At 42.1% G+C, this 10619-nt stretch overlaps 1 protein-coding gene across 1 annotated transcript in view; it reads left to right on the plus strand.

Annotated features, from left to right (window-relative positions):
- Window positions 1–10619, plus strand: part of TIMELESS (timeless circadian regulator) — a 955757-nt gene that overhangs the window by 473292 nt on the left and 471846 nt on the right. The gene's annotated exons all lie outside the window — the stretch shown is intronic.

Raw genomic sequence — 10619 nt, forward strand, 5'->3', positions numbered from 1 at the left:
AAGGAACAGAAGTTTTATAAGACCCTGAAGAATAGAAATATTACATTTCACTTTTGAGATGAATATCTGCCCCTTTACGGTTTCTCTTGGCATATGAGGCCTCACAGGTAAATCCTAATATAGGTAGCTTAGAATGTTCTGTCAGAGAGAGAGATGTTTTTTTTTCTACTATAATAATATCTGGCTTGAATCTTCTTGTCTAGGTGTACCATTGAGAACATTTTATGGAGCTTTTCAACCTTTTTATTTTAATAGCACTATTTCTGTGCACCAGATTGTCTAGGGTCCCTTAAAAGAACACTTAATATTCATTGCAAACAAGCTCCTTCCTATCTGGGGGCCTCCTACTCCTCTTGTTAATGTTGTGAGATTCTCAGTCTATTTGCAGTATTTCTTTGGTACAATAGGATTAAACAAGACTATAGTGAAAATGTTTTGAAGACCTAACAATATCAGCAAGAACAAGTGATACGTATCAGCTGTCTTAAATCCACCATATGTAAACTAAAATTGTTACCAGAGAAATGGTAGAAATGTCTCTCCTGGCTTCTCACCTCAGGAAATACATCCAGTAGGGAGCCAGAAGCATTCACTAATGGCATGGAGTCTTATCTAGATAGCAGGCTAGGATAGCATGACTTAAAACTATTTTCAGACAGGGCTTTGCTTACAGCTGTCATTTGCAAATGTAAACAGATGCATCCACGTACATTTTAAAATTAGTAAAAAAATGGGAGTAATGTATGTAATTATCTTTTGAAGGGTCGGCCACGCACTGGAATACCCCATTTAAAAAATAGAAAAAGAGGGGTTTTTTTTACTAGTTTAATTGAGGTGGGGGCGGTCATTATTGTGTGCTTTGCATCCAAGATATGTTATACTACTGCAGATCAGGTGTCAGAAGTCCACCTGTTCTCTTTATAAAGGAGGAAAGACTAAGGTTTGCTGTGAGAATGGGTGTCTCTGTGCAGTAAATTAGATGCTCATCTTGTTGGCAAGTTTTTGTCGTTCATCTGTTGTCTTTAACTTCTTCCCCCAACACACACACAAACACAGTTGCTGAAATGTAGGTGTATTCTCAACCCTGGCGCAATACTGAAGTAAACTTTATTTGCTTTTCCCAGCAGCTCCACCTGTAACATTAAATTTTAATTTAATACCACCAAAAAAAAAACACCAAATAAAACAGGAAACGACAGAACTTTAGCGGTCAAAACAGTTTAATAACGCTTTAATGAAAGCGTTATTAAACTGTTTTGAGTGCTAAAGTTCCGTCATTTCCCGTTTTATTTGGTGGTATTTTGTTGTGTTTTTTTGTTTTACTACCATTACATCGGAGTTTAGCTCATTGCTGCTGAAATTATGATTTAAGGTTTATCCAGTAGGTTGAAATTTCTATGCTACCCCCTTGAAAATTAGGGCGATAATGGAAAACACCGAGTTACCAGTGTTGTGTAGTTTCGTAATGCTGAAGCAGTTGCATAATATTTTGACAGTTTCTGAAGGTATGAGCAACCATGCTTCTTCTCTTCATTTCCCTTTGATTTTTTTTTCTAAAATTCAGAGGCTATTAATGTTTTGAAACATGCATGCTGAATGGACAGATCAATCAGGGACCCCATTATAAATTAGTTTGGGTTAGTAGCTGGTACATCACTGCAGCTACTAGCCATATAGCTCGCAACTTGTTTGAGCAATAAACATAAGCAAATCTGAAAATAGGTGAAAAAAGGCCAAAACTGGGGGCATTTAAAAAAAAACACATTCAATTCACTTAAAAAAAAGTTAGTAGAACAACAGGTTTCACATAAAGACCTATTTTTCCAAAAAGTAAGTTGTATAAAGCACAACCTAGACAAGTGGATGGGAATAGGAAATTTACACTGGACCTGGCACCCATGTCCATTATGGATAGAAGCAACTTATAAATGCCTGGCTTTCAATTTGGATACAGGACGACATCGTTCTTCGGGAAAACTTGGTTAGGCTTAGAAAGGTCCCCCTGGATGTTCTTCGTGTTTCACTGTTGCAGTCATTACATTTGGGTTATCTGCTTGCAGGTAGCCCTCAGTCGGCCTGATTAACAAAGTCTTGGGTCCTGCGTCGGTTGCTGTCCCTTCTTCCATGATGTCAGGTCGTCAGTGGTATAAAACATGCAACCAATGCCATTACATCAGTCTTTCTTGCAATGCAGTGCCCGAAGCAGAAGCAGTTTGCAAGTGCCAGTCAGCCGACTCCTGAAATTTTCATTTTCGAGTTTCAGAACCGAAGTCTTCAGCTAAAGCTAAGTACCCCATTGGGGAAACTTTTTCTTGCTCCTTACCGATGTCAGTAAAAGTTAATAATTGCATTAGTTGTGGAAAGCAAATACCTCAAAGATTTTCATTCCTACTGTATTCCTTGCCTAGGCCCTGATCACGATGTACCTTGCTGTCGATTTTGTACTTTATTTAATCAGCGCACTATTCATCGTCAGTATATTTTCGCCTCTAAATATTTCGGTTCTCGGTTTAATTATCCAGAAATGTCGATTAGCCATTCAATTACCGAGATTCCGAAAAAATGCAAAGATGAAGACAGAGACAGGCCGCTGAGGTCCATAACTGCCAACGACACTTCTCCTAATCCAGTCGCCAGTTCGCCGGTACTCAGTGAGGCGCTTTTGCGGCCCCTGATACCCGCTACTTCTGATTCGCAGGCCTCTACTGAGATCCATTCAGAGTCCGGTATGCCGTGAGATGCTTCAACTATGGAACCCGCGGATGTCTCTACCTTGGATGGGTCTGGAGCCGCTGTGCAGGCACCGGCTACTGAGGGTGTATTCAGGCCTATGGACTTGCATAGTAAATCGATGACTCTTTCTTTACTTAGGCCTAAATCTAGACCCATGCCTAAAAAAACGACGCCCAGGTCACATGCTCAGGCCTCAATGCCTAAAAAACAATGATAAGAATGGCTGAAGATCTAATAACTAATCAGGGGTAGCCAACTCCCCCCCCCCCCCTTCTAAGAGGCCTAGGACTGAAGTTGATTATGAATCTTCTGATCAGGTTTCTGTTTTTTCTGATTCTTCTGATGATCTGGATTTGCCCTTATCTACTTATGAAGATTCTGATGCAGAGGACTCCATTCCGTCTACTTCCCCTCCTGAAGATTTTTCTTTTGGGGGAACCTTACATACTCTTAAGGGAGCATTTCCACTGGGAAAGCCAGGATTTTTCTGATTCAAAAAAGAGGCTTGGGGATTTCCTTCTACCTCAGCACAAGCCTTTAGCAATTCCTCCTGTACTAGACATTGTTGATGCTTTTTCGGAATCTAGTTTGGCCCCTGATTCCCTGCCCCCTGCTCCCAGAAAACCTGACAGATACTACAGGGTCCCTGAGTCCCACAAGTTCCTCTTTTGAAAATCGTATTGCAGATCCAGAGAGTATTTCACAGGGGCCCAAGGGGATTAAGGCTTCTACTGCTAAAAATCCTACACCTTCTGATAGAGACTCCAGGGTGCTGGATAGATGGGGTAGGAAGGTTTACATTTCTGCAACCTTGGCCATTAGGGCTTTAAACTGCCAGTTTCATATGTTAAAGTATCAGCAACATGTTATTGGACTGCTTAAACAGAAAATTATGTTGACTCCTGACTCTGTGGAAAATAAAGAATTACAGGATTTAATGCATTCTGCTGAATAAGTTGGAAAACATACTTTGCAGTGTGGTTTTGATTCATTAGAGGCCTCTTGCAGGACTGCTGTTACTGGGTCTGTGCTCAGAAGGCATGCTTGGCTTAAGGAGAAATCTTTGCCTGATCATGTTACAGCTAAATTGTTGGATGCTCCTTTAAATCTGGACTACCTGTTTGGCAACAAGGCTGAGGAAGATCTTAAAAAGATGGAAGATAAAGCTAAATCTATGCAAACTGTTAAAGATTTTTTACAAGTTCAGCCTCCTAGATTTAGTAGGCACTGGCACTCTAAGAATTGGTCCTTTCCAGCTCCTTCCAGGTCTTCTCAAGCCAAACCCAGACACAGCAAAATCCCCAGGTTTCAGTCCCAGGGGACACACACAACTAAGCAGTGGGGGGTCTCGACTTCCAAATCTGGGAATAATAAGACTCCCCCCTATGGTAAACTGTCTCAATGACTTCCTTTTAAAATTTCCAAGAACTTATCAACTGACTGCTGCTTTGGGGAGAAAGATTGCTCTTCATGTAAAGAATTGGGAACTCATTACCCAGGACAAATGGGTTTTTAAATATAGTGTCCCAGGGATGCAGATTTCACTTCCACACGTTGACAACACCAAGCAGGTGGCCGGACCTACCTCCAAATCAGTGGACAGAGGCCCAAAAACAAGTGATTTCTCTCTTAAGCATGGGGGCTATTCAACTGGTACCAGAAGAGGAAAAGGGACAAGGTTTCTACTCGAGACTTTTCCTGGTACCCAGAAAAGACAATTCACGGCATCCTATCCTAGACCTGTCTACTCTAAACACCTTTTTGGAGATTCCAAAATTCAAGATGCTGACTCTTCACCAATTACTTCCTATGCTAGGCAAAGATGCCTGGTTGGCAACACTAGATTTAAAAGAAGCATACCTGCACATCCCAATCAGGGAATCTTGCAGAAGATACCTACACTTCAAAGCAGGCTACATCCACTATCAGTTCTCTGCACTACCCTTTGGCTTATCTACTGCATCCAGGTATTCACAAAGTGCCTGGCTCCAGTTATTGCATTTTGCAGGCAAAGAAATATTCAAATATACCCATACCCGGACAATTGTCTAATTCAGGCAGAAAGCCAGGACATACTTTTGAATCACCTGGCCTTTGTAGAAAGGGTTCTAACTTGTTTGGGGTACACCATAAACGAAAAGAAATCACAACTGGTACCCTGTCAACAAATTATATTCCTGGGAGCAAGCTTGAATACAACTTCCCAGATGGCTTGCCTCACACCAGAGGAAACACATTCATTTGACAACCTACTTCAAACAAGTGGCCACAAAAACCCTGCTATCTGCAAGACAAATACTGCAGGCCTTGGGGTTCATGGCATCCTGCATTCTCCTAATTCCCTATGCAAGACTGCATATGAGGAAACTACAGTAGTAGCTGAAAAGCCTATGGTGTCAACATTCTCAGGACCCAGAAACAATGATTCCTATCGTACCTTGCCTACGCCTAGAGTTGCTTTGGTGGGCAGAGGCCTGCCACGAAAACAAGGGACTACCTTTCACACCACCCCCTGCCATCCAAACCTTAACAACAGATGCATCAGACTATGCATGGGGGCTCACCTGGCAGGGAATGCATTCAGGGCAAATGGAACCCAAGTCAAATGCACCTGCATATCAATCAAAAAGAAATGTTAGCTGTACAGAATGCTCTGACAGCCTTCAAGGACCACATTCTTCCAAGACAACGAATGGTAAAGACGGGCAAACACCACTGTTATGTGGTACATAAGCAGGGGGGTACACATTCTTACCCCCTCTGCAGACTGGCATGGCATTGTGGAACACAGTCTTGAGCTACCAAGTGCACCTACAAGCTCAATTCCTGCCAGGAAAATTAAATACACTGACAGATGGACTAAGCAGAAACCTCATGGACCCAAACGAGTGGAAACTGGAACCAAGGACTTTCAACATGTTGACAAACAAATGGGGGAGCCCAGATATAGACCTGTTTGCCTCTCCACAGAACTACCAATTGGACAAATTTTGCACAAAGACTCCCCACAAACAAGCCTGGAAAGTGGATGTTCTGTCCTTCAGCTGGAAAAACCTATCAGTCTATGCCTTCCCCCCTATATTGACATCTGATAATACCATTTTTGATGTAGGAGATGAACCTCATTTTTGTTTCAAGAATGGGGTTTCTCTTAAAAGACAGCTTTGCTATGGTAAAATAATTAATACTGCTCCTATTTCTGATAGAAAGCGGGGGACATTTAAATGTAGGAATTTTTCAGCATGTCAGTATATATCAGATGTTTAGACATTTACGCACCAATATAATGGGTTTACTTTTATCCCTAGATTTTATGCTGATTGTACTACAAAATGTTTGGTGTATCTTGCTTCCTGCACAAAGTGTGAAAGTTTTATATTGGTAAAATGACTAGGATGTTAAAAGAGGGAATTTTAGGGCATGTTGGATATATTAGAAACCATGACCTGAATAGTGCTTTATTTAAACATATTTATATTTTAATGATCATTCTTTTGAGTTCTTAGTACTACAGTGTTTTAATTCCAGTAAAAGACGTGGAGATTTTAACAATATCAAAGAGAAATCTGAGAGTAGGTGGATAATGAAGTTACAAGCCCATAGAAGTCATGTTTTAAATGCATTTGTACCTTTTAAACCTTAGTTAAAGGAACATAAATTGATTGATTCATTCATTATTTGTTTTATATCAATTGATTTTATAGTATATAATAAACTTGTGATTAATTTGTTTTATGTCTGATGAAGTGCCGTGTCGTGGGCATGAAAGCGCTTACATTTTAATAAAAGGTTTTGTTTCTGCCTGAAGTCCTGGTGGTCCTGGAGTACTTTTTGCGAGTTCCAGTTTGTGTTTTATGTTCGGGTACCTTTACTGCCTTGTATTATACACATTTTTTTGGTGTTTAGCCTGGCTAATTACTTAATCTCTCCTTTACCATCCCTCAGCAAACCTGTGATGGATATCATTTTAGAGGCTGAAAAAATGGAAAAGATTCTGTGCCTGGAACCAATCTCAAGGGATGAGCACAGCAGTGCCCAGTTTACCTCAGATTTTATAATATTTAACTGAGATGCTTCACAAGGGTCTGTCTTTTTCCTCCATTAAAATCCACGCCTCAGCCATTTCAGCTCATTATAGCACAGAACCTCCCCTCTTCTCTCATCCACTGCTCAAGCAGTTCCTCAGAGGGGCCAAAAATTTGAGACCACCCAGGAGAGCTCCAACCCCAGCTTGGGACCTTAACTTTGTCTTGGAGAAACTCACTCTACCTCCTTCTGAGCCAGCTGCTACTGCATACTTAAAATTTCTTTATTGGAAAACAGCTTTGCTTTTAGCAATCACTTCAGCTAGAAGGGCATCTGAATTACAGGCCCTTATGGCAGTGGAGCTTTTCATCATTTTTCATGCGGACAGGGTGTCCCTCAGAACCAGTCCATCCTTCATGCCCAAGGTGGTATCCAGTGTGGCTCTTAATCAGTCCATTCATTTGCCAACCTTCTTTCCCAATCCACAGAATAATGGGGAAATGATACTGCATTCTTTAGATGTGCACAGACAACTTGGATTCTACTTGGACAGGACTAAACCTCAAAGGAAATCTGAACATCTGCTGATGGCATTTGCTGCAGGGGCAGAGGGGAAGGCTATTTCAAAGCAAACCATTTCTAAATGGATAAGCCATTGTATTAATTTCTGCTGTAAGCACCATGGAAAACCTATCCCCCAGGGGATCAGACCTCACTCCACCAGGGCTGCATCTACCTCTACAGCCTTTCTCAGAGGCGTCCCTACCAGGGACATCCTAGAAGCTGCTACTTGGAGTTCTGTACATACTTTCACCAAGCATTATCATTTGCTAATTTTCTCTAAATCCAGAGCTATCTCTACCACTGCAGTCTTGCAGGGCCTTATAGCTGGCCCTAATGCTATCTAGATTCCTTCTCCCAGCCATAGCTTTGGGAATCTTCCCAAATGTAATGACTGCAGCAGTGAAACATGAAGAACATAATACAGCTGTGTACACTTAACATAAATGTAGATGTTCGAGTGTATTCACTGTTGCAGTTCTGGTTACCCTCCCTCCAGCCCCCTAACTTCTTTTGGCTATACCTCTACTTTCCTTTACTATGCTTAAAAGCCGTTTGGTGTATTTGCTTTTTTTGTTGGAGGTGTATCTTTGTACTTTTATATTTAATTGCTTACCATTAGGGGGCACCTGACATCTGGGGCAAGAAAAACTGATGTAATGGTGTCGGCTGCATGTTTTATACCCCTGACGACCTGACGTCATGGAAGAAGGGACAGCAACCGATGCAGGACCCAAGACTTTGTTAATCAGGCCGACTGAGTGCTACCTGCAAGCAGATAACCCAAATGTAATGACTGCAACAGTGAATACACTCGAACATCTACATTTATGGCCAGTGTACACAACTGTACTTTATTAGCCTAGTAACAGTCTATGAATCTCTGAGTAAACCTATTAGTGTTTTGCATTATTGAGTGTAACCCGCAGTGAGGGCAGTTGAGAGGTACATACCAAACTGACAATCAGCTGTCTCAGTGATAGTAGACAATGCTTGAATTTACTTTTGTTATCTTGGGTGGTAACAGTATTTTGAGGTGATAGAGAGCACTGGATCTTGCATAACCACACTACTTCCTGTTATGGATCTTCACTTGTGTGCAGTCCAATGTTCTATGTTATCGCCAGAATTAGCGCATGCTGGCATTTTAGCCAGTGGGCATGAAGAAAGAAGTCACAATTTGTAATTTACCACTATTTAAGCTGCCTGTTTGTAATAACTAGTAAGAAGTGCGCTGAATATGAGAGATTGGCATCATTTAGCTTCCATTTATGCTTGCTTTAACTGTGTATTACAGTGGGAGTAAAAGTAATTTACATGCCTACAAAGGACATATACAGCTGCTGGAATAAATAAGTCTTAGGAGATAATGCTCTAACTAGTCTAAACTCATTAGTCCAACGGCATTCCATGAGCAGCAGCATTTATATTTGCCTTCACAAGGTCATTAAACATATAAGCATAGTAGTCATTAAGAGTGCAGATCCCTATTGCAGGAAACATGTGGTCTTAGTTAACAGCATTAAATAAATGTTTACTGCAGGCTGGAAATCCTGAATTAGATAATCCAGAATAGTTACTGAATGCTTTGCAAAGTTAGATGAATAGAATTAAGGAAGAAAATACTAACACATATCCAGTGATACGTGCTTGCTGATGCATTTCTTTACTTATTGTATAGAATTACATACAATATATTCCATTTACCTAGCAGTCTGTCAGTGTGACTTGAACAGCATCAGTTAAGCTCTTTCTCAAGGGATGCCACCTTTAGAGCCTGACATGACATTTACACTAGTCAGACCTCCACCATTTTGTGTCACTTCCATCCAGACATGCTTACAACCTTAAAGTATTTGAGATTGAGGGAAGGTTACTGAGATGGTAGCAATTCTCATCCTTGTTGATAAGCCCATTTTATCAGTCTATTTTATAATGCTGTGTCTCTGTAAATATTTGGGTAAAGATGCAAGATAATCAAAGAATGTGGTATGGTACCATCCACCAGAGACCCTTTTAACTTTGATAGAGATGATGTTTTTTTTTTATTTTTTATTTTTGGACACTGCAGTGATGCAGTGGTTTGTGTTACCTCCTCACAGGAAGAGGTTAACCAGTTTAATTCTCGGCTAGGTTGCTTTCTGTGCATAGTCTGCATGTCCTCCCTGCGTTCATGTGGGATGTCCTTCAAGAATGCAACTGCAGTCATAACATGTGGGTTGTCCTGCCTCAGGCAGCCCTCGGTCGGCCGGATTCCAAAGTCTGGGTCCGACGTCGGCTGATGTCGCATTTCTCTCCGACGTCAGAGCGGCTGGAGTACATAAGCATCAGCCGGCGCCATTTTCTTCAGTCTTTCTTGCCGCGGTGCCGAAGCAGAAGCAGTTCGCAAGTGCCGGTCGGTCAGCTCCTGTATTCTTAGATGCGAAGTCATCAAAAGCTAAGTACCCCGTTGGGGACCTTTTCTTGCCTCAGCCGATGTCAGAAATTACTGAAAAAGTTAACAACTGTCTTTCTTGTGGTAAACAAATACCTCATAAGGATTTCCACTCTTACTGTCTTCCTTGCCTGGGCCCAGACCACGACGTCTCGGCCTGTGTAGCCTGTGCTCGCTTCAACAAGCGCACTCTCAGGCGCCGGGCGGAGTTCGCTGAAGATTTTTTCGCCGATAAATTTGCTTACACCATGCCGTTGGATCTTCCGACATCGCAAACTCCCAAAAAGCAAAAGGCCGGGACCGACATCCTCGGCCGCATCTACTGACTCCACGCCAAAACCTAGCGAGTGCTCCGGTTCCCTCTGAGGCGGTCACTCCACGCTCGAACCGAAGACACCGCATTACCGGCGACTCGATTCGGACATCACTCCGGCGCCAGTTATCGATTTTCCTCTGGATACTGAAACCGAGGAAATGCCGAGACCATTGCTGTAGACAAGGTCACTCCTGCGATGGAGCTGCCAGGCCTCCTATGGCCATGTCTATTAAGGCCTACACTAGGGCTAAGGCAGCCAGCAAAACAAAGCATATTACTTCTAAATCCTTACCTCAGCCTACTCCAGAGACACAAAATATGTCCATGGCTGCTGATTTAATTTCCATGATTAGAGGTTCACAGGCCCATCCTGAGAGAGGATCCCAGCCTCCTTCTGATAAAAGGCCGGGTTGAACCCTCTGACCCTGTTCCTTCAGATGAAGATTCTGAGGGCTCTGTCCACTCTGATAGCCAGGAAGAGCTCTTCCCCCGAGGGCCACAAATTATTGGTCCAAATTTTTGGGGGCTGCCCCGGGAAAAAAATTGTAA

The sequence above is a fragment of the Protopterus annectens genome, chromosome 9.part0, assembly GCF_019279795.1.
Source record: "Protopterus annectens isolate FY-2018-M chromosome 9.part0, PAN1.0, whole genome shotgun sequence".
Lineage (NCBI taxonomy): Eukaryota > Metazoa > Chordata > Ceratodontiformes > Protopteridae > Protopterus > Protopterus annectens.